The sequence below is a fragment of the Lissotriton helveticus genome, chromosome 1_1 (genome assembly GCF_964261635.1).
Source record: "Lissotriton helveticus chromosome 1_1, aLisHel1.1, whole genome shotgun sequence".
NCBI lineage: Eukaryota > Metazoa > Chordata > Amphibia > Caudata > Salamandridae > Lissotriton > Lissotriton helveticus.
Window position 1 is genome coordinate 1,260,772,787 of NC_136057.1, and position 25,514 is coordinate 1,260,798,300.

Below are 25,514 nucleotides of genomic sequence, written 5' to 3' on the forward strand. Positions count from 1 at the left end.
TACCAAATGTAATGGTACCTTTACACTTCACGTGAAGGGAGAATGTCAGGACTCATGTTAGTGATCAGTAGATCACAGCAGTAATCAATATCACTGTGATCATTTAACAGAAATATTTATCAGTGATTACATAAAGTGATGAGGTGGTTGGTGGTGCCTATTGTTAATAGTGTTAAATTCAGATATTTTTTGCAAGACAGTCAAATTAGCATAATTATGGTTAATTGGCAATTTTTTATACTTGTTTTGGAAAACTAATTGGACACTTGCTATAAAATCTATTTACCTCTTTGTTCCTGCCATTCTCAGAGTAAAAGGTACATTGCAAGCATTTTATTTGAACACAATCGGTTTCATATTCCAGAGAGTAGGTGTTATCTGGGGTCTTTTTCGCTGATTTTGGAATGACGAGACATGAATTCTAATCCTGGCTTTCCCACTTGATTAACAAGGTATGATAGTGGCTAATTCACTTTACATCTCTTTGCCAGCCTTTGGCAAAAAAGTGGGTGTGCTTAGAAGTTGGATACCCCATCTTAAAACACCATAGAAAAAAGTATTCATCCATTCTTTTAGTTTGGAAGTTCCTGGAGGCAATTCAGATTATAGTGCGAAATACGAGGATTAGATAGTGCAACTGAGGTTTGGCTCACAATCCACATAAACAATAAACTTGTTTCAAAATTAGCTTGGTACAGTGTAGCACGTTAAACCACTTTACTATTTCTATTCGATGCCGCTATTATCCAAATTAATGATACTTCGAAGAAAGAACAGCTATTTAATATTTATGGGTACGTTTTAGAACGTGCTACTTATATCCTTTCGGTTACTTCAAGGTGTTTGAGAAACGCGTGGTGGAGAGAACATTAGGACTGGGAGTTAGCATCCACACGGATGGCTATCGAAGTCTGAAATTCTTCAATTGTGACCCATGTTCTGTACTTACTTCAGTAATAGGCAAATGTGAGCAGTTCGGTTTCAACAAGTTTCATGAATTCCACAAAGTCGGGCTTGGATCTCAAATATGTGCTGAGGATATTCCAGAGACTAGATCTTTGTAAACCTAGTGCTCTTTCTCCATCTTTCAACCTCTGAAATGATAGTTAGGTGATCCAATGAGCAGCCATTGAGGGAAAAGCTATGGTTGGGGCACAGTGAGGAGTCATTTTCTGATGGTATACTGGGCCTTTGCCCCGGTAATGCTTTACACAATGTGTACTAAACCTTGACATTGATCTTGGAATCAAAGGTGGGGGGGCAAAGGAGTGCTTTAAAGTACGGTTTAATGTGGTTTTGATTATGTCTGGCTGCCTGGTGCTGACATCATTGGACAAAAAAATATGGACAGAATTCCCCCGGCACCCCCTGCCCGAGCCACCATGGAAATCCACCTAGAGTGTGGAGATGGGCGATACATGTTGCTAGACTATAGACCGCCCTCAAGGAAGACAGAGGGAAAACTCTTTGGCGGGCTTTGAGCAAATGTTTAAACTACAGCCAGTAACCCCAGATTAAAGTTGATTCATTTTAATATCTGTCAATGCCAGAAAGAAGACATATACAGAGCGGAACCATTGTTCAAACAAATAACAATAGAAACTCCATATTTGTACTGTGCTTCTAGAATGATTCTTGCAACAAGTTCATGTTTCTGTGGAGAGGTCATTTTGCTGTAAACAAGAAGGTTTCATTCCTTGTTTATTAAATATAAAATACAGGTGCAGAGCGGTCTTATCTCGGTTATGTACCATCTGAGGCCTTGAACCAACGAGTGAACTAAGAAGAACTAGTTGTTTGCAAGGAATGTCCTCCCAAGACATTCTGGTGTGAAAGCAATGTTTTTAGGTTTGATAAAGGTGGCATGTGTTAACTAACTTTTGCCAATGTGTAACTGGGCAGCCAAAAGGTCTTAAAGCAGATATAAGAGATGATCTTACAGGCACAGCCCCACCCCCCCCAAATGCTTTCACTGTAAATTCACTTTGCTTACAGACATCATTTAGCTTGAAGCATACACATGGCAGCTGTACGTGGTTGAATGAGTTAGCTTTTTCAACGTAAACCAATGAGTATTCGAAGGTATATAAGACACGGCACACCTCAGGCAAGTTGAAACATTTTGCAGAATTCACTCTGTATGTTTCCGCCCCGGAGGCTGAGAGCAGAGCAAATAAACGTTTGCTTCTTTAGATCACCATGACTGTGTATGGACTGCCATTTCCTTTGCAGTAAAATGATCTTTAACAAATGGTGCGAGTGACTCGGATTAGACTGGTTGAGTTCCAACGGACAGAGACACTGGGGCTGAGGGTCCACAGAGCTCTCAAAGTCTTGGATGCGCATGACAAATTGGACTTCGTTCTGGGCAGACTCAGACCACAGAATCCCCTGGAAGACCCAAGACGTGATCTCATCAGCTCTAATCAGACACACAGAGGTGAATTGACTCACAGTTACTCACAGTCATCGTGGAACCAGTTAAGACACCAGGATGGGGTCCATGGTGCATAAAGGGAAACAGGTTTCGACTTTAAATGTTGTCGGGTATTTGGTTTAAACTGACTTCACAGAGGAGACGGAGGGTTAGAGTCCCCCGCCTAAGGTAGGGTTTGAGTCCCAACCTCGAATAGGGTTAGAGACCCTATAAAATAAACAGGACAGAGAGAACAAAATACTAATCAGAGCACAGAAGGTGCAGGCAGGCAGACCTTTTCCTGAAGCACTAGATGAAGAGTCTGAATTGTCTGAATTAGGATTAATGTTGATATCAGCCACACAAATATATATATATATATATATATATATATATATATATATATATATATATACATATACATATACATACACACACACACATTACCTACTGGCGGTCGCCAGTAGGTATATATAGTTAGGATGTTTTCTCTATGGGATTTTTGAAAATTCTATGTCTAATAACTTTGGCGTTTGTGGACGGAATTGGCTGAAATTTTCAGGAAAATGGCATATTTTGTTTCTGAGCAGCCCTTGAAAATTTGGGGGGGGTTCGTCAAGGGGGGGTCGAGAAAAAAGGGGGGTCCCAAAACGTGTTTTTAACATTGAGTTTTCCATAGGGCGGTTGGCCTCACTTTTAGCCCGAACGGCTGAATGGATTTGCACGAAACTTGGCAAAATTGTAGGGACTGGTAGCCCGATGTGCCTTTGCTAGGTCTCAATATATGTGCTCCAGTGGATTTTGAGAAATTAACGTTCAAAAAAAGATATATATCTGTAACAGCGGACCGGGCAGCGCTCCGGTTCGCGGACTTTACGCGTAACGGAACTTCGCGTAGCGAAGCAGATTGGCTCTCCGGCGTCTGTGAACATTCCAAACAGTCCGTAGCGGCCGCCATCTTGTCTCTCGGTAGGATCGAGAGACAAGAGGAGGCCAAAGCGAAGGGGCAAATGACCATAAGGGGGCATAGTAGATCCTCGCTGACCCCCTAGGTTTGATGTGGAGGTTTTAAAAGGGTCCCGCGGGGCAAAAAATAATAATAATAATAATAATCGAACGGCTGAATGGATTTGCACGAAACTTGGTAAAATATTAGGGACTGGTAGCCCGATGTGCCTTTGCTAGGTCTCAATATATGTGCTCCAGTGGATTTTGAGAAATTAACGTTCAAAAAAAGATATATATCTGTAACAGCGCTCCGCTTCGCGTAACGGAGGTTTGCGAAGCTGATTGGTTCTCCGGCGTCTGTAAACATTGCAAACAGTCCGTAGCGGCCGCCATCTTGTCTCTCGGTAGGATCGAGAGACAAGAGGAGGCCAAAGCGAAGGGGCAAATGACCATAAGGGGGCATAGTAGATCCTCCTTGACCTCTTAGGTTTGATGTGGAGGTTTTAAAAGGGCCCCGCGGGGCAAAAAAATAATAATAATAATAATCGAACGGCTGAATGGATTTGCACGAAACTTGGCAAAATTGTAGGGACTGGTAGCTCGATGTGGCTTTGCTAGGTCTCAATATATGTGCTTCAGTGGATTTTGAGAAATTAACGTTCAAAAACAAGATATATATCTGTAACAGCGCTCCGCTTCGCGGAGATAAAATTATATCTGTATTACCTAGCTGTTGCTAACACCAGTTAGCGACGGCTAGTAGGAGATAGCGACCATCTTAGGCCCCACTTTGCATGTGAGTGATATTTATCACTAATGACATGCAAAGTGGGCATGCCAAGATGTTAGCGACTGGAAACAGTCGCTAACATCGCTATCTCCTATTATCAACTTTTGGAAATATTCGAGATAAGCGCGAATATCTCCAAAAGCTAGCACCTGCCCTGAGCAGTTCTTAGCCATGTTATCCAATGGGAGGTGGATAACATGGCTAAGAGCATTAGCTCGGTAATGCATGAATATCGCTGAGTTTTCAGCGATATTAATGCATTGCGGTCGTTTATTATCGTATTTGCGATAAACCTTGATAATAGCAAGGTTTATCTGTGATAATTTCTGACGATGCTTAGCGGTAAAAAAATCGTTGCTAAGCATCGTTAGGGATAAATATCGCTTAACTTTGGTAATATGCCCCAACGTCTGTTAACGTTCGATTCGAAGGAAATCAGGAAGTGTTGAAAAACATTGTCTGCGCCATCTTGTCTTTTTTCAAATGCCACACTTTTGTCGTGCACGGCAGCCATTTTAGATGCCTTGACCAGACCCACTCTGTGCACGCTGTCGATCCTTAGCATGGCTCCCCACCCTCGCAAGCATCTCCCCCAGGCAGTGGTCACCCCCGCTCTCTGTCTTATGCATGGGTAATAAACCTCCCCCCATCTGCGCTGCTCTTCCCTGAGAATCACACCCTGTGCCCGCCCGACACCTCCCTTTCGCCCTATTCACTACCGCACCCTCTGAAACTCCTTTTCCTCTGTGTCCGATTGTCCAGGCTGGTCCTAGGGTATCAGCTAGCCCTGCAGATGTAGTTTATGGCCCCAGCTGTAAAGAATCACCCCTCTTCAAAGGAGTTATAGTAGATCAAGGCCCACACTCGATGAGATCCGTCACAGCAGACGCGTTCCTATTATCTGAAAACCATCCTGTATTGTGATTGGGGAGGGGACCGAGCCTGAAGCGGAAGATTCCAGGGATGACTCTTTGTACATCAAAGTTTTTACAATTATGTGTCCCATTAAAAATATATAGCACTCCGACAAAGTAGTAAGATTATAAAACTTTAATAACTTATAAATATATACAAGAAAACAAAAATAGTAATAACATATAAAAAAAATTGGGAAAAACGACGAAGTAGCGGTCGGCTGTGCGAATAGTCCCAACGCAGCACAACGTCCAGATTTCCGGCGTGGGGCGTCGCGGGGGGTGGGTCATCAGTAGCAAACTGTTGTGCGAATAGTTCCAAGGCAGCAGAACGATGGCACCAAGGTGATGTCCAGTAAGTGGCCGCACTGGTTTTGGTATCCTACAATGCTGCTCCGAATAACGGCGTGGGGCGCCCCGGGGGAGGCGGCGTGAACGGGCCTCTCCAGGTGGAGTGTCATCTGTTGTAGTGGGGCGCCCCTTTACCGTTTCAGTTGCCATTCCGTCCGTTTTTGGTCCACTGTGTCAAAAGCCGCAATTCAGCTGAGTTGCGCCCACTCTTGTGGTGCAGCGATAGGCGGCTGTCACAGGACTCTCAAAATGGCGGCAGGCTCTTTCCTTTTTGGGCCTGGTCCACTGAAATGGCCCTGGGACACCTTGGAAATCGGACGCTTGTCTGCTAGGTCTTGGACCCCATTCTCGAAAGCGTCCCCTCCGCCTTGAGGATTCATCAAAAGTTTTGGGGGCCCCCGACTCCTGTAGGCTTCTGGTGGGGAGCGGTTGCCATGATTGCTCGCGGAATGACCACAACGGAGCTACGAGATGGTGGTGCTCTCATGCTGACGCCAGCTTCAGTCTGAAACATCCAGAAACAAGGTGGGGCTTTCATCGTTTGGGAAAAAAAAAAAGTTTTCATCCAATGAAAAGTGTTGTTTTTAGGTCATATGATCAAGCCTTCCATCATTAGGAAACCAAAAGTAAAATGAACCAATGAAAAGTTTTATAAACAAGTCACATGACCTGTTATGCGGCATAGGGTATAAAATGCGGAGAAAATACGTTGGCACGTGAGGCGGCGTCAGTAGCGGACCGATGTGCGAATAGGCCGAAGGCAATACAACGCGCCAAGATCCGGATGGCACCGAGGTGGTGTCCAGCAAGTTGCAGCACGGGTGTGGCCATCCTACAATGCTGAAAGTCGGCGTGGGGCGCCCCGTTGGCCTGTGAGTTTGCGTCAGTAGCGGACCGATGTGCGAATAGGCCGAAGGCAGCACAACGCGCCAAGATCCGGATGGCACCGAGGTGGTGTCTAGTAAGTTGCCGCACTGGTGTGGCCATCCTACAATGTTGAAAGTCGGCGTGGGGCGCCCCGTTGGCCTGTGAGATGGCGGCAGTAGCGGACCGATGTGCGAATGGGGCCAAAGGCAGGGCAACAATATTTTCGGAATAGAAGACACCACAAGGCGCTGAGATGCCAAGATCCGGATGGCACCGAGGTGGTGTCTAGCAAGTTGTGGCACTGGTGTGGCCATCCTACAATGGTAAAAGTCGGCGTGGGGCGCCCTGTTGGCCTGTGAGATGGTGTCAGTAGCGGACTGATGTGCGAATGGGGCCAAAGGCAGCGCAACAATATTTTCTGACTGACACCACAAGGCGCTGAGATGCCAAGATCCGGATGGCACCGAGGTGATGTCTAAGTTGCGGACCGATGTGCGAATGGGGCCAAAGGCAGCGCAACAATATTTTCTGTATGGAAGATACCACTAGGCGTTGAGATGCCAAGATCCGGATGGCACCGAGGTGATGTCTAGCAAGTTGCTGTACTGGTGTGGTCATCCTACAATGCTGAAACTCGGCGTGGGGCGCCCTATTAGCCTGTGAGATGGCGTCAGTAGCGGACCGATGTGTGAATGGGGCAAAGGTAGCGCAAGAATATTTTCTGAATAGAAGACACCACAAGGCGCTGAGATGCCAAGATCCGGATGGCACAGAGGTGGTGTCTAGTAAGGTGCACTGGTGTGGTCATCCTACAATGCTGAAACTCGGCGTGGGGCGCCCCATTAGTCTGTGAGATGGCGTCAGTAGCGGACCGATGTGCGAATAGGCCGAAGGCAGCACAACGCGCCAAGATCCGGATGTCACCGTGGTGGTTTCATAGTTGAGAGGCACTTCATCTGCAGTGGGGCGCCGAGATCCAGATGGCACCGAGGTGATGTCTAGCAAGTTGCTGTACTGGTGTGGTCATCCTACAATGCTGAAACTCGGCGTGGGGCGCCCCATTAGCCTGTGAGATGGCGTCAGTAGCGGACCGATGTGCGAATAGGCCGAAGGCAGCACAACGCGCCAAGATCCGGATGTCACCGTGGTGGTTTCATAGTTGAGAGGCACTTCATCTGCAGTGGGGCGCCGAGATCCGGATGGCACCGAGGTGATGTCTAGCAAGTTGCTGTACTGGTGTGGTCATCCTACAATGCTGAAAGTCGGCGTGGGGCGCCCCATTAGCCTGTGAGATGGCGTCAGTAGCGGACCGATGTGCGAATGGGGCCAAAGGCAGCGCAACAATATTTTCTGAAGAGAAGACACCAAAAGGCGCTGAGATTCCAAGATCCGGATGGCATCGAGGTGGTGTCTAGCAAGCTATGCAGTTGAGTTGTGTGCGCACTTGCGGCGAATAGGTCGAAGGCAGCATAACAATGTTTTCTGAATAGAAGACACCACAAGGCGTTGAGATTCGGTTACCACCGAGGTGATGTCTAGCAAGTTGCCGCACTGGTGTGGCCATCCTACAATACTGCTCCGAATAACGGCGTGGGGTGCCCGAAGGGGGGGGGGGGGGGGGGGGGGAGGCGGCGTGAACGGGCCTTCCTAGGTGGAGGCTCGTCTGCTGTAGTGGGGCGCCCCTTTACCGTTTCAGTTGCCATTCAGCTGAGTTTCGGCTGCTCTTGATGCTACAGCGACAGGCGGCTGCAACAGGACTCTCAAAATGGCGGCCTGTTCTTTGGATTTGGGCCTGGTCCACTAAAATGGCCCTGGGACACCTTAGAACTCGGACGCTCGATTTATTTTTCCTTTCCTGTACATGCAAAAAAAGGTAAATGCCCGGTACGTTACACGCTTCATCTGCCACGATGAACTCTCCAGAGGAACCGAAAAAAAATATAGTTATGGTAACTATACCATGCATCGTCATATGGAGAGGTGGCACCAATTAATTATAGTGCTGCATAAAAGAGATTTGGAGGAGAACCCCTGACCTGCTAGTACATTCATCAAAGAAGTGGCACTGACAGCATCAGAGGCAAGGGAAACGGTCCCAAATATTTAGAAGAACTTTGGAAAGATTAAAATGACATGTTTAGATTGTGGCAAATTAATTTCATGTGGACAGATGAGTGTTACTCTAATAAATACAGCATATGAACATCATCATAGTCGATGGTTGGTAGAGACATTTTGACTATATCCTGGACCTGCCCGTCCTCGCCCAAAATGGCGCCGGAATAAATGGGACTCGTAACTCCTTGTTGTGTACTGGTTGCAGAACCTTGAAATCACGAGATACGTATGCAGTTTTGAAGCACATGGCGGGCGGGGACGAGAATTGATTGAATATTTCGACATCCCTATTGATATTAAGTTCTGATGTGTTATTGATTACTGTACTATTGAAAGTTCGAATTAACGTCACCCATGGTACTTGCCCGCAAATGTATATCTAGATAATTTTATTGTAACTGGCCCTGTCGTATTTTAATTATAAAATGTACGTCCACCGATTCCGTAACTGTTAGACACCTTAGTTCTTGCAACCTAATGGCCCGCCCGTTACGTTCCTCTACAGTGTAAATGTCTACTCATCATATACGATTACAGTTTGCTCCGTGGCAGGCCCACGTGGTTATAGGCTCGTATTTGTATAATGAAATTTTCACAATAAAGGTTTTTAAAAGAAAACATGGTAGTAGTATATACATTGGTAAAGTTTTTAATAATAGTCACTGTTTTAGAATCATTAAAAGGCAAGTGAAATAAAGCAGACCAATTACATGAAGGGTAAAAGGTATAATACGAAGGAACGCAGTAAAGATAAATGGTCAAGGGCTGTTGTGTTTTCTATTCCTGCAACATAAAGTGATCGATAAGAATCTCATATTCAGGCGTATCGGCGACTAAGACAGCAGGTCGACCCTCTTTTGCTCAACGGATCCGTCATGGGACGAAGAAACGCTCTTTTTTTCGAAAAAATAATATATTTTACTTGCAGGACAGTTGTAAATTTTCCGGGAAAGTACATTAGCCTGGAACATTATAACATATTTAAGAAAAAATAATGTTCGGAAGTAATAAAAAGCGTAATTTTTAGGTCATATGACCAAGCCTTTCATCATTAGAATAAGAAAAGTAAAATGAACCAATGAAAAGTTTTATTAACAAGTCAAATGACTTGTTATGCTTACGTTACGCGCTGCGCGCCCCGGATGACTTCCAGATGCGCTAACGCGGCGCGTCATATGACGCATTACGCGACAACGCAGGTCCAGAATATAGTCAAAATGTCTCCACCAACCAGCGGTCGGAACACAACCCCTTTCAGCAGGCTAAATAGTTCTGTTAAATGACAACAGAAGGGACAGACAACAAGAACCATCAGTCAAAGAGGGGAGGGCTAGTTCTTCTCTACCGGGTTACATTGGGGCGCTACCGGAACTGATCGAATTGGTAGTCTACAGTGTTTCTGGATGTTTCAGACTGAAGCTGGGGTTAGCATGAGAGCAGTACCATTTCGTAGCTCCGTCGTGGCCATTCCGCAACCAATCATGGCAGCCGCTCTTTATTGTTATTTTGGGCGGGGTGGGTGGCGGAGCCGAGCTGTTTTGCAGCCATCATTGTGTGGAGTTCAGTTCATTTCACTAGTTTTGTATTTGTCATGAGGGGTTGTTCCTAATGTTTCTATTTTAGCGAGGTCAAAAAGAGATCCCGTTAGTGGCCTACTGATTTTGCTCGGTTCCTTTTCTTTTTTTTTTTACACGATTTTTCGTTATCTGCAAAGACTAAACAGAGTATTGCGACTCTGTTTGTTTGTAAATAGAGAATGAACCAAAGAGAACCAATTCTAAAACAGTAAATACTTGGATAACAATCAATCAAATGGAGAGAGAAGCAGGCACGACGTATTACAACGGGGGCAAAGGCCTGCGTTAACTACCCTTCACTATGTGCAAAGAGAGAGTACTCCTAATAGAAATGAGGGGGGGGGGCTCCATTCAAAGCAGATCAGTGTGCATAAACACGAAAATGTTTTCACTTACCACGTACTTGACATTCGACAGCTTATGATATTTGCTATTAAAAAACCATTGAAATTCACTGAAAAAACCATAGGTTATAGATCATATATAGTTAGGAATTAGCATTTACAAAACCTTGAAAATTCACTGAAAAAACCATAGGTTATAGACCATATATAGTTAGGAATTAGCATTTAAAAAACCTTATTTTACTCACACAAAACCATTGAAATTCCATATATAGTTAGTTGCACTAACTATATATCGCGCACCCGCAATCCACTGCTGATGATGTCACATATTACATCATTCATGACATGGTCAGTGACATCACTGATGACATCACTGATGACATCTCAAATGACATCACTGATGACATCACTGATGACATCACTGATGACATCTGAAATGACATCACTGATAACATCTCAAATGACATCACTGATGACATCTCAAATGACATCACTGATGACATCACTGATGACATCTCATTTGACATCAATGACCACATCACTGATGATATCATTCATGTGACAATACAATGCATCTCCTCACACTTTAATATAACCTCTGTTACACCCAGTGTTAAATACAGAGTATAATTTTTGAAACCATTGACACACCAATACTAGTTACTACATACGCACTCAGTGATTCCTATGTTTACACACACATTCACTCATTTACCCATACAATCATTCATACATACAATCACTCATCTTTACAACACTATCATATGCACTCATACACCTATACAGACTCTCACACTCTGTCACTCATCCATGGAGTTACTCACACACCTAGTCAGTCCTGTAAATAATCAATCACACTTCCATTTTCTAATCTATACAGTTAAACATAGAGCACCTTACATTTTGAAACATATACTAACACATACTTACTCTCTTATACAATCATTGATACAAGTACACATTGATCTGCACAGAGTCACACACCTCCCAGCCAGCCACACACACACTCAGTCTCCCATACAAATACTTGGGCAATCAATCAATAACCCATATAGTTACTCATATAGCTACTGACCAACACATGCAGCAGTTTACAGAACAACAGACATAATGATGCACAAATTAAGACAGTTTAGTCACTAACCCATGCACTCAGTGAGACACATTTAATCACTCACTCATACAGTCAGTCACGCACCTACTAAATCCTTCATCCAGACACTTCTACATCTACTCATTCTTCAATATGTAAAACATATTTAAACTTTACAGAAACACACAGTCACTGGATGATTCATCAGTGATGTCATTTGAGATGTCATCAGTGATGTCATCAGTGATGTCACTGACCATGTCATGAATGATGTAATATGTGACATCATCAGCAGTGGATTGCGGGTGCGCGATATATAGTTAGTGCAACTAACTATATATGGAATTTCAATGGTTTTGTGTGAGTAAAATAAGGTTTTTTAAATGCTAATTCCTAACTATATATGGTCTATAACCTATGGTTTTTTCAGTGAATATATATATATATATATATATACACACACACACACACACACACACACGCGCACACACACACACACACACACACATGCAGGATCCTCAAAAGTACATTGATGGTTTTTGTGTATTGAAAAATGAATTTGATTACCTTACATGTCAGTCAGGTACAGCATTGATGCAATACATAAATGTCGGCACTACTATAAACTTCATACCACGAATACTATAAAATTAATTGATTTCTTAAGCTGCCAGGGGACATAAGGTGTCTCCTGATAACATAGAGGCTTTCTTCAGCTAGAGGGTTTCTACTTGAGACACTTTTGTCGAAAGGGCGGAGATAGTTGAACACAGAGCGCATACAATTACACAACACAGGTGCGCACATTTTTGTGAACTGCTGGCTATTATAAAAGCTTGTGTGAATATTTCCATGCCACATCTGAAGCAGATGCAGTATTTTACTATGTAGCTACACTACTACCTCATGTTGAAAGTGCTCACCAACCCTTTGATAATAGTGACAACATTTTCAGAACAGAGATGCAGGCAAAGGACAGAACTGAAATGCAGGGTACGCTATTTGATGATGTAAAAGGGAAGTTATGCTATAAGTGGATGTACTCATGCTTACGCAATTGAAAACGTTTAAATAGTTTGCTCCAAAATCATTTTTCTCAATTCATCAAAAGGATAAATTGCAGGGACTGACCTATAATGTGCTGATCCAGAATACTAAAGTAAACAAATCATGTTCCCATTCAAATACATACCAGCTTGGGAAAGGGAAACGCACTGACATGACTGCTTTTCAGGGCTGATGCAACCGAGTGGTGTTGGAGAAATATTTTGTTCTACCTACTACATAATTTATCAATTTTGCAATTCCTTGCTTTATTCATTTACATGAATTCGTGGCAATGCAGATTTGTTTTCCTTCACATTTCCTACCATAAAACAATTGGATATTTATGAGAAAGAAGTGTATAACAGCAACATTGATGGATTTATATTTTGCAGGTCACAATTCCCTGAAAAATGTCCAAGGTATTGTTGGACCGCTCAGCTTTAGGGTGGTCTTCCCCTACCTTTTTGCCCTTTTCACTGTACCTTCTTGTTGGACCTAGGACTCTGGGCGCCTCACCACTGTTAAACAGTGCTGAGGTGCAGGTGTTCTCCCCCAAAACCTTGTGACGCTGGCATATTTGCCCCTGCTCCTGCAGTAAGGCTTAGCTCTCCATAGGCTAGCATTGGGACCCCCCTTATGGGATCATTTCTGACAGAGACCTAATAAGTCTGTCACGTTTGGTCTTGTTGGACTCAGGGCGGGAAACCCTTTCCAATGATATATGGGGTTTGGGCAATACTACGTTGGGTATCCCACTTTTAAAAAGCGGACCTTTCCCTGCCTACACTTAGATTGGGCACTGTAGACTCCCCCCTCCCCTCTGCAAACTGATGGCTGCCTGGGTTGGGAGATGGGAGTGGTGATTCACACCTTCTCCCCGTGGATGGGCTGTGATGGGCTGCCCACTGTAGCCTTAACGGCCTGTCTCTCGTCACTGAGACAGCCAAGTCAGGATAGGCAGGGAACATACCAGAACTCCCTGGACTCTTCCAGAAGCCCCTGCCCCCAGACCCTTCCAGAGACTTCTACCACTTTCCAGCCCCTAGGCTGTAGGATATATAAGGGAGGTACCTGGTCTCACTTCTTTGTTACACTGCTGGACCACAACGGAACCCTACTGGAGGACTGCTGCACAGGAGGATTGCCATTGGGAAGGAGGCTGACTGCCCCAAGGACCTGCTGCCCCCCAACCTGCTGAGCTGCCCTACTGTCTGCTGATCCTGCCCTGCTAGGGAGAACTGGAAAGAAACACCTCCAGAGTGTCTCCACAACATACAGAAGAACAGCCCTTTCCTTTGGGGACACCAACATTCTTCAAACTGCCCCTGCGCTTTTATACTGCCTCATTGGGACTACAGAGCTGTTAAAACTACCCCTGTGGCACTGAGACAACCACGTTTCCTCCAGAACTGCTTCTGCAGCACTGATCGCCTTGAACTGTGCCTCCCTTAAAGGTCTGCTTTGCCAAAGAAGGACCTGAGGATTAACAGTTACCGCGTGGGGAGCATGGGGTTGTGTCCACCTTGGGACCCGAAGGCACTGTGGAGCTCTGTGCCAAGAGGAGCTCTGTGTGAAATCACCGCCACCGCCCGGGACAGTAATGCGCTGAGAAGCGCTGCAGCCAAGAAGCGGTGTGTGCCCGTAACCCGAGCGCGGTGAAGAGAAGGCGCTGTGGGCAGAAATCCTCGCGCTGGGACTGGTGTGGAAAGTGCCTTAAAATTGCCCCCAACTTCACCGCCGTGGGCCCGAGGGAAAGTGCACCAGAATCACTTTTGAAATCACTGGGAGCCTCGGTAAACCATTGCCTGCTTCTTCTTCCCGCCGGCTAGACATTTAAAACTGTTCCCCGGGATCTCCACCGCAGGCCCGAGGGCCGCTGACATCACCCCCTGGGTCAATCTGTGATTGGCCCTGAGCTGCAAGGATTCCCTGATCGTCACTGGAGGGCCGCGCGGAGATTGGTGGCTGCCTCGAGGGCTTCCCCAGCGTCGGCCGGGACAGGGAGAGTTGCACTGAAGGCCGGAGAGTGCCCCGGAGTAAAGGAGAGCTCCCTGACGGCGCCTGGCTCGCCCTCCAACCCCAGGTAACGGACAGCGTGTGCAGTTAAGGTGCCGTGTGGGGAACGTTGGCGGGAGCAGGTGGTAGGTTGCGGGGTCGGCCCTTTGTATTAGCGAGTACCCGCGACTGAACCGGGAGAGGCGGGACGCCGGGGTCTGAATCAAGTTACTGAGGTGTAATCACTGGGGTTGGCCCTGTGCGAGGTCGGTTTCCTGCTCTTTGGAAACGCAACCATCTCTTCTGCAACTCCTCTGTTCAAAGCGGCTCACTACCATCACCGGGGACAGCGTTTTTAGGTTTACGGCTACCGTCGCACTGCGTAAGCAGTGGGCGGAGCCGAAATCTTATGTGTGTAGTATGGGGGCCTGAACACGCCCCTCTTCTCCATTGGCTGGCCTCGTAAATGCTGGCCAGCCATTGGAGGAGAGGAGTGTCACTCAGTTCAGGGCCCGCCTTGACGCGATTCGGGGCGTTTCTGGGTCTTTTTTTAAGTCCCGCCCTCTCCTCTTCCCATTGGCTGGAATTTTACCTTCCAGCGAATGGGAAGGGGAGAGGGCGAAAAACACGCCCCGAATCTCAAATTGACCTTGTTCTGTTTGTGTCTGTTACAGCTATTCATTTGCTAGTAGTCCCCACACATTGCGACCTTGACTGGGATTGGTGTATAAAAACTATTGGCGATGATCATTGGTCCGAGAAACTGCACGTGCCTATGATAGTGTGTTTTGAGCCTGAATAACAACGCAAGCGGAAGTAGTTCGACTCTTTACTGAGCGCCTTGTTTTCCTCTGCGGTCAGGGCCGCCCTCTGCTGGTAGGAGAGGGATTTTTTTAATCTTTTGATTTTCGGATATCCCATAGCCCAAGCATGGCCCGAGGGCATCGGAGCGCTTTTCAATGGGTCACTTTTCAACAGTCACGAGACGGATGTCGAACTAGCAAACATACTCAATAGCTGTATTTTTTCACTGAAGAAGCATGGTATGAAACAACACTGTCACGCTTCTATTCTGTTGTAGATGATCCGTTGACACTTATGCCGCCCAAAGCCAAAGAGGAGAATCGCGGCCACAGGGCTAGGTAGAGTTAGTTGGCCCTTCATCAAGGCTCCCTACCAGACAGGTGAGACGGATAACCGTGAGGATAGTTCACTCGGTCAAAGTCCCTGCTGCAGATATCTGAGTGACGCCTGCAAGTCACCCGTTACCGTCCCTATATTATAATTTAGCGTGTTAATGTACCTGTTGTAGGACGCTAACTAAACTCGGTGCAACGTGCAGGCAACCGATGACAGCCTAATCTAGCCGCTGGTGAATGCGGGGTGAGTGTGGCCCACTCATTCAGTTCTAGCTTTCTAACCTAACGCACATTGCATGCTGGGGTTTTAGAACCCCTCAAAGCTGCACCCCACAAGTCACACAGTGCGAGCAATGATTGGCAATAAAGTTGACTGATTGACGCTGTCACACACAAGCGGCAGCTCTGTCAGGGCAGGACACTCCGGCAGATTACTACCCCCGCCTCGGAGAGCTGCTTGAGATCTACAAACACACAGTTTCTCTCTCTTTTTTATTTAATGGGACTTCTGATCGAGACTTCCCAAGTGTTTGCTTGAACATGTAAGCAAAAACTAGCTCGACGGATACATTATCATGATTTTAGTAGCGCTATGAAGAAACAAATACCGTGGCAACAGGTGCTATACAAAAAAAGGCATCGTTATTCTTGAACAAAAGAAGCTAGGAGCAAAAAAAGATTTATGCTATTTTGATTTTTTTAGGATTGGGTGGGTCAAAACTAGACATAAATACAAATTTTGTCATTTACAATGTCAATAGCTCTAACTTCTCCAAAGGCGAAACCGTTGCATTGTAAATGCTTGTTTTTCCTGCAAGGGCAGCGGGGGCATCTTAATATTGGGAACCTCGTGCTAAGAGACTCGGTTCTGTAGCTAGGTGGGGTAATCCTGGCACCAGTTTTGTTATGATGCATACTTGAGACTGAGCTGGCAATTAGCCGATCGCTTGCCTACAGAAGAAGAACTGCCAGAGTCTGCTAGATTATTTCCCCGCACAAGGAACACTGTCAGGCAGGCCCTGCAAATAAGAGTTCTTGGCCTGTATGGACTGCCGGGGATGTAATCTTACTGGGAAACTGGATTCATCTTTCCTTATTAATCTTGCCTGGAACCTAGATTTATCTAATTATTGATCAGGCCTGGAACCTTGTGTTATCCGAGTATTGTCTGCCTGAAACTAAGATAAAGATATTTTTGTTTCTATAACTCATTGGTGTAGTCCCTTTTTCTTTTGTGAGTGTTTCACTGTGAACTGTTGGTGTGTTGCACAAATAGTTTACACATTGCCTCTGAAGTTAAGCCTTCCCGCTCTGCGCCAGGCTACCCTGTCTGAAGCGGTGGTCCCTACTTGGACTAGGTTGCATACCCCGACCAACTAGAGACCCCGGTTTCTAACAGGTATGCTTCCTAATTTTTTTATACATGTAAAATGTTTTGCTTCAGTCTCTAAAAAAAAAAAGAAGACAAAAAATGAAATTTAAATGCTTTCATCATTTCATCTTTCGTGGTCTATCACAAAGGTTGTTTGCTTAAAAGAAATATTTTTTTTATATAAGTGCATGAAATTGTGATGTGATTTAAATTTGCATTCATAATCGCCAAGTTCAAACAGATGCACTACTTAGAAGCAACTTTCTGAACCTTTTATATGTGACTTATTAAGGGTAAAGTAGGTTTTATTATTCATTTAAACCGCAACATAAATGACCCAGGTTGGAAATATGACAGGGTGCACGTATAGCTGGAACAGGCTTCTCCAACCAGTAGCTCTCCAGCCACTGGCAAGTAGCTCTTGTGTGTGCACCCCAGCATGTGAAAACGGAACACCTTAACTGTCTGAATTGGTATATTTTTGCAGGAACTGTGCATTTGCAGATGTTTGAAGAAAATGGTTGAATTTTCAATATACATCTAGAGCTGATTTTTGTGTGTTGAATAACACGGTGATATTTATTACTAATGTTATTACTTTCATACCAGTGGCATTGAAGCAGTGGCATGCACAGGGTATCCACCAATGTAATCTTGTCTGATGTGATCACTGTTGCAGCGCTAATAATAATGGTAGCTCACAATGATTTTCTTTGAACATCGGTAGCTCTGATCAAACAAAGGATTGGACTCCCCTGAGCTGGAGGGACAAACTTGTTGCTAATGTACAAATGGTTTGCTATTTAAAGGATGTATCTGGCTTATCAAGCAGCGAGAGAACAATCTGATAGTGCTAGGTCTCTAACCTTAACTCCAGGGCACACCTCTAAACTTATGATATCTCTCCCACTAGTTCTCCCAACTTCTCTCAACGCACCCAGTTGCCGACCATCCCCCTCTGCAGACGAGCTCATAGGCCTTACCACACTCTTTGCTCTCTCTCCACTGTTGATCATAATGCCCTTTAGCAAATCCTAACTCCCTAAATCCCAGGAGACCGATCATCTCCCCTCCTCCAACATCCCCATAATAGTGGGCGCAAACTGGGTCCCTACAACTCTCAACTCGCCAAAACCTCCTGCGCAGCTCACCACCATCCACATCCTCAAATCAGCTAAGGATAATCCTTAACCTCTTCCTTGCATGATCGTTAACTGCAGATCTACAGAATTACATGCTACGGAGATTTCTAAACCATCCTCAGCGAGGCGGTTGACAGTGCTTTCCTCACAGAAAGCAGGCTCAATGAACACTCGATGGCCATCCTTGACCTACTCACTCCTCCCGGCTACTCCATTATTAGACAGGACAGACCTGACAGAACAGGTGGAGGCCTAGCCATAATCCACAAAACTACATTTCAGCTCTCCCTTCTGAAGAAAGCTAAATACTTAACCTTTGAATACCTCAGTGCAGAACTCCATGTCAAAGGCTCCCCTCCTCTCAGACTGCATAATATCTACCACCCTCCTGGTGAGCTCCTACCCTTTGCCGAAGAGCTATGAGACTTTCTTACTCATTTCTCCCTTTCTGCCTCGAAGAATTTGTTTTTAGGAGATTACAACATCCATTGGAATAATGCTGATGATCCCACTGTCAGGCGCCTCGTTAACCTTTTTGAGATTAATGACCTAAAGCCACTCTGCAACAAACCTAGCCATATCAAAGGTGCCACACTTGGCGCCATCATCACTAGCACTGATCTGGTCTCCCTTACCGACATCGTCCCTATTGACTGGTCCGACCACCATCTCATTCTATTCAACATCTTGATCAGCGTGTTTCCTCCCCTAGTATTAAATGTCAAACCCAAGACAGGGACCAGAAACCTCAAACATGTCCCTCCTACTGAACTAGAGTCAAAAATTCAAGCTTAACTGCAACTTCTCCCGTCACACCGCTTAAACTAAAACAACAAAGAGCAATCCAATCTAAATCTTGGTTCAATCTTAAACTCAATAATGAAAGAAGACAACTTAGACTAGGAGAAAGACAAAACCCCTTACCTTCTCAATTAGCTCTCCCTAGATCTTTAAGATCAACATATAAGATGCACATTTTCATGGCAAAAGCATCTTTCTTTCATTCCCAACTGGATTGTACTAAAAATAGGCCCAGAGAACTCTTTATCATTGTCAGAAGACAAATCTTATCGGCACCTCCTGACCCGACGGCCTGTAATGAAAGATGTGAGGAAATTGCCAACTTCTTCACAGACAAAACTGAAAAAATTGTTCAATCCTTCTCTCAAATCATGGCCTTTCCAAATCGCCAAATATCTTTTAACATCTCCCCTTTCTCCACCTCTAGCCACCCTCGTAATCCAATCGGTTCTGGAGATATCCTTTCCAACATACAATTGAAAAACGACCCCACTTGGACTAATTTCAGAGCTCGAAGTCTTCAATATCATTGCGAAATTAAAGCCGACCTCTCATACCAAAGACCCACTCCCGGCAAAGCTAGTACATAACTTTAACCACATCATTGCTCCATGTTGGACAAACATTATTAACACCTCCTTTGCCTCTGGTTTCCCTTCAACTTGGGCAAATCACTCCCATTCTTAACAACCATAAGGTAGACCCTAATGAGCCCAACAACCTCCGTCACATCTCTAACCTCCCACTCCTAGCCAAAACCATGGAGAAATGTGTCTTACTACAACTCGACAGCCACATAGGCAAATAAAAAATTGCTTGACTCCTTACAATCTGGTTTCAGGAAAGGCTCTGGTGCCAAATCCGCCATGCTGAACCTAGCTGAAGACATTCATCATTCCCTAGAGAATGGAGAGGATTGCCTTCTTATCCTCCTGGACCTTTCAGCTGCTTTTGATACAGTCAATCATTCATCCTTTCTGGAATCTCTCAAGTCTCGCTCCGAGCTTCAATGGCACTGTCCTTAACTGGTTTACTTCCTACTTCCAACACTGATCACAACAAATTAAAATCAACTCCTGCCTCTCCAATCCTACACCTGTCTCTCTGGGTGTCCCCCAGGTCTCAAGTCTCTCCCCATCTCTGTTCAACCTCTTCATGGAACCTCTTACTATCATTTTGAAACAAGCCAGGATCAATTATCACCTTTATGCTGATGACACGCAACTCTACTACAAAATCAAATCACACAGTGATGTCCTTCATCTAAACAACACTCTGAGCAAGATTCAATCCTGGTTTTACTCCAACCATCTAAAATTGAACCCCCACAAAACGGAAATCATTCTATTCTCCCCCAAAAGTAACCACCTCCTTATCCGATGCTGGCTCACTGACCTCAACGTCCTTAACTGTCCGCTCACTCTATCCAACTTGGCAAAATTCCTAGGTTCCATCCTGGAAAAAAATTTGGCATTGAAGGAAAATATCAAAAACGTAGCCAAAGCGGCACTTTTCACACTTAAACACCTAAAAGAAATCCCCCTTAAAATCAAACCCATCATCACTCAAGACAACTTGAAAAGGGCCGTTCAATCGCTAGTCCTCTCTAAACTGGATTATGGCAACGATATTCTCACTGGAGCCGCTAAGGCTCACCTGGCCCCCCTCAGAGCCGTGCTCAACATGGCTGCAAGGCTTATTACTGACTGCAAATGGTTTGATCACATCACGCCTGCCCTCAAATCCCTTAAATGGCTCCCCATCGAAGGAAGATGCATCTACAAGACTGCCTACATCACCCACAAAGCTCTTCACTCTCAAGCTCTGGTTTACTTAACAAATAAACTCACAAGAGCGGGAAGCGCCAGACCGATGAGAACCTCTAAAGCACTTCTCCTCGTTCCCCCATTACTAAGAAATAAATCCACCCACTTGCTCCTTCTAAGGAAATGCGCCTAGCATCTGGACTGCCCTTCCGAAGGACCTTCGCTGCAGCCCCTCCTACCCCGACTTTAAAAAAAGTCCCACAACGCCATTTCCTCAATTAATACGAGTCCATGATTCTTTCAGATCCTGATATCTTTTGATCACCTGTATAGGTCGTCTCTCTGCTAACCTTTCGTTTTCCCTGTGTTGTTCTTTTTGTTTACACCTGCCTTGCTCTCCTTGGTCTCTCATGTATTTTGTCCGTTCTGACTACATTTCTGTAATTGTTTGCGTTCTCCCCTGATTTTTTAAATTTGTTTTTCCCTCTTTTCAGTTACCCCATCCCTCATACCCCTGCAAATGTTTCTTGGTTATATTTTATTGTGTGTCACTCGGTCATACCTCACTTATTTTATTAACTGCATATAAACTTTGAATCCTAAGATTTTTGCCTTTCGATGTTGATATTCTCATGTTCTTGATTGTATTTTGCATGTAACCATTGTGCCATTGATATTCGCTTTGCTCTTGCTTCTGTAAAGGGCTCCGATACATCTAGGTCTTGCCAGAGCTATACAAAACCTTTAAAATGAATAAATAAAATAAATACTGGTGATGATATATTCATGCAGATTAAAGGATGTGATTAAGTGAGCAACTTTACCATCTCCAAAGAGAGGAAGACATGAAATGTAAGGCCTCAGTCACAAGAGTCAACAGTGATTATTATAAAGAATAGAAAAATCTTTTCAATGTACAAATGTTTGTATTGTGTATTGTTTTCTGTACACTACCTTTGACTTAGAATTTCTTTTTCAGTTACAGTCATGAATGATCTGTGTAAAGAACTGGAGAAACTCGAACAGCCACAATAGGTCAATAGGAGGGAGTCACAGGCATACTGACTATTACTCTGTGCACAATGTTAACTTCTAAAGTGAATAGTTTTTGTTGTGACACCTAAATAATTATTTGGGAGCCGATTGTCGTGCTATCTCCTTTATAGTTAGTTATACCTTCGAGAGACTACTGAATCTCAAAGAAATACATGACTAGTGTGGATTTTGTTTACCCAGGACCTTGTGTGTATTCTTTAGGCGTTTTGAGGTAAAGGTTACCTTGGTGGAATAACACATATTGACATACCTGGAGTCTTATGAGGAGAAAGTGACTTTCACAGAATTTTCCCAGGAGCAAGTAATAGTGACCAAGGTACTGCTATGATATTGCCATGAATAATGCACACTCAACGTTGAATGAAGCCCACCATGGATTTCTTTTCCTTAGCAGGATCACATTCTAACATTTATAGAGGCTCGGAAGATGTGATATTAGGAATGGTTTCAACCTTTTGAAATACTCTGTGCTGATTTCCGTTTTCACATCACAGGATATAAGGAGACACTTTTTGTGGAGCTTGGTGAGGAGATAATGGACTTGGAAGTAAATAATAATAATAAGTAATTAGAAAGGGAAACAATTTGGATACATCTTTGCATCTACGTTGACAGCAAAGTGAAAGGCAATGCTTCACCTTTTCAAATTAGATGACGGAACAGGTGTGCGCAAAACTCCAAGCGTAATGGTCTGTAGCTGACACATATCATCATTCATAAGAGAAAAACAAGGAGAAATGCAATACAGGCTGCCAGATAAGTATCCTTACCCAGTACCAGTAACATGGTATAAACTTATATGCATCAGTGGAGATGACTTAGTGAACTGTATGATTATGCTTTGGGTCCACAAGAACAGAAGGAAGATGTGCAACAGAGGTTTCTCAGAGTTTGTATGGTCTGTAGTGTTCTAGGAGTTAGCTAACGTTCCACTGTGCTCTGCCTATCACCCAGAAGCAGTGGGTGCGGTGGAATGAAGCATACCATGCTCATAATTTGGCAACGTGATATATGTGCAGAGGCATTTGCATAAAAGGACACTTTGCCAATTGCAAACTAAATTGAGCAACGCAGTAGTTGTAGATAGACCATAGACCAACGGTCGCGGTGCAGAATTTCAAAAAGAGAAATAACAGCTGCCATTTCAATTGAACTGATGAAACACTATTGTTTAGTAGTGACTAAATGTCTTGGTTCCACTGTACAGCAGGTGAAGGGCACAGTTTCCAGAGACAGGACTGTGTCCAGCCCCGGTGAAAGACACAACGGTGAGTCCTGCTGGCCACACCGACAGCTGTAAAATGCACCAACAACAGGAATTGGATTAGTGTGCATCACATCAATAATAATATGTTATGATAATAGTCATGTGCCCACATCAACTACCACTGGACATATTTACATTTTGACTGAATACCAGACACAGAGTAAGAGTTGCAAGAGTTCATTGTGGTAGCTCAGCCAACAGTGTGGCATCCGAAATAAGAGTGGATAGGACTATTTGGTACGGATTTCTGTGAGAACTCACGCTGCTACAGCCTCCAACAAAGGACTTTTTCATCTAGGAACTACCCCACTGTGAACTATTTTGGCAGCCAGAGACACTTGCATCTGCACCGCTTAGGACAAATTGTGATACATCCCTACTAATACCTACACAGGTCATTTGTGTGGCCTGTAGTAACCTTTACCATAATGTGACATAAAATACAGCCAGGGACAAATGCTGTTTTATTTGCAAACGAGGAGCTGACCAAAAAATTAAGAAAACAGTGGTTTACACTCGACTTGTTTTCTCTGTGGTAACTGTAATAGCCATCAGTGCAATTGTTACGTACAAGATGCGTTATACATCAGTACAAAATCCTGAAAATGGTGCAAAAGGCTTAGACTCGCATGATCATCATCCAAAGGAGTATCGTGAGAATGCTGCCATACAGACAATGAATGCTGAGCACAGGGAAATTAATGTCACAAAATGTTGGATTTGTTTTAAAATGCCAGCATCAGTAGAAAGAGAATGCCTTTCTGGCACCTAACTTTATCATACAAGGATTCACGTTATTGTATATGCAACTGCTTCTATGGCCAATGTCATGATCATGCAAAAGGATTGAAGAAATGTGTAACATAGAAGCAAATTGAATAGTGATATAGATTTGAACTAGGGTTCAAAAGGCGGGTTGTCAATGCCAGATAGAAGATGAATACATAGTTGAACCACTGTTCAAACATATAGCACTAGAAACTAAATTATTGTACTGTGCTTCTAGAATGAGTCCTGAAACACGTTCATGTTTCTGTGGAGAGGTCATTTTGCGCTCAACGTGAAGCTTTCATTCATTGTTTATTAATTATAAAATGCAGGCGCAGAGCTGTCTTATCTCAGTTATGTACCATCTGAGACCTTGAACCAATGAGTGAACAAAGAAGAAGAATGTGTTGTTTTGCAATGACAGGGGATGTAGCTTTGCTGTCTGCACTGAATGAGTTATCTATCATCCAGTTGAGCAAGGAACTGATTTGCCCAAGGCCGGTGATAGTTCTGCTATGCAAGTTAGGGATAGCTGTGCTGACTGTGGCAAGTAAGGGATAGTTTTGCTATCTGCGACAGGCGAGAGATAGCTCTGCTGTCTACAATGAGCAAGAAATGTCAACTGACCAAGAGATGGCACAGTATTAGAGGCAGGTGGATCTGTGACCTAGTACACCAGAGCCTGGACGGGTGACTATCTTTTACCTGTCCCTGCTTTGGTTAGTTTTCAGAACTCTGCTGAGAAGAACTCTTGTGCCACATGGGCCTTAAACTAATTGACATATTTACCCGCAATCAACGATTGGTCCTTAATGCTCCTGCCTGCTTATCTATTTATTCATCTACCTATCTATACAGCCCGTTCTAAATGTAATAAAACCTCCTACCTCACTCAATACTTTGACTCTCACTCCATGCCATCTTCACTTCATTTCCAGCTCTGAAACATGGCTTGTCAGGGCAGTACCATGCCTGCTGCTCTACACAGACTGAGTCACCTTCCTTTGCACATCTAACATTGTGCGGTGGCTACAAAATCTACTAAACCAGATCCCTCTCCTTTACGTTCTCCTCACCTTGTGTGAACTGCTTATCCTCCTTTGAGTACACAACCATTACAGTCAATGCCCATTCCCACCTCAACATTGTGGTACTAAAGTGCACCTCTTTGAGGACCCTGAATCCATCCCTCAGGCACTAGAGAGTGCCCGATCTAATCAGCTATGATCTCGTAACTCACAGTCTAATACACAGGGACTCCCTGCCAACTCTCATTTCAACTCACTCAACATTCCCAGTATTTCATTCACTTGCCTATTCGCCCACGTTACTTTAACTGAAAACTCTTTCTTTGAACCTCACCCATCCCCATCCCGTAACTGTATCCCCATCCCGTAACTGTATCCCCATCCCGTAACTGCATCCCCATCCCGTAACTGCATCCCCATCCCGTAACTGCATTGTAGGAAAGTGCCCCTTTTTGCCAGATACCTAATACCAACTTGACTGAGTGTGCTCTGGGTCCCTGACAATCGGGGTTCCCTGGCCCTGTGTTCTTTCCCCAAACTGTACCTTTATTTATTTACTTGTCTTGTAGTGAGCCCGAATCACCCCCAAATGTGTATCTCCTCGCTATGTGCCTTTGTCTCCACAATTATTTACAACAAGGGGTGGTGATGGACAGAGTCTCTGAATTAAGCAGAGTACTCTCACCCAGTCAAGAGATCAGGGCTAGATCCA

General features: G+C 44.4%; 1 protein-coding gene across 1 annotated transcript in view; it reads right to left on the bottom strand.

Annotated features, from left to right (window-relative positions):
- DLD (dihydrolipoamide dehydrogenase) overlaps window positions 1-25,514 on the bottom strand; it is a 224,917-nt gene that overhangs the window by 146,238 nt on the left and 53,165 nt on the right. The gene's annotated exons all lie outside the window — the stretch shown is intronic.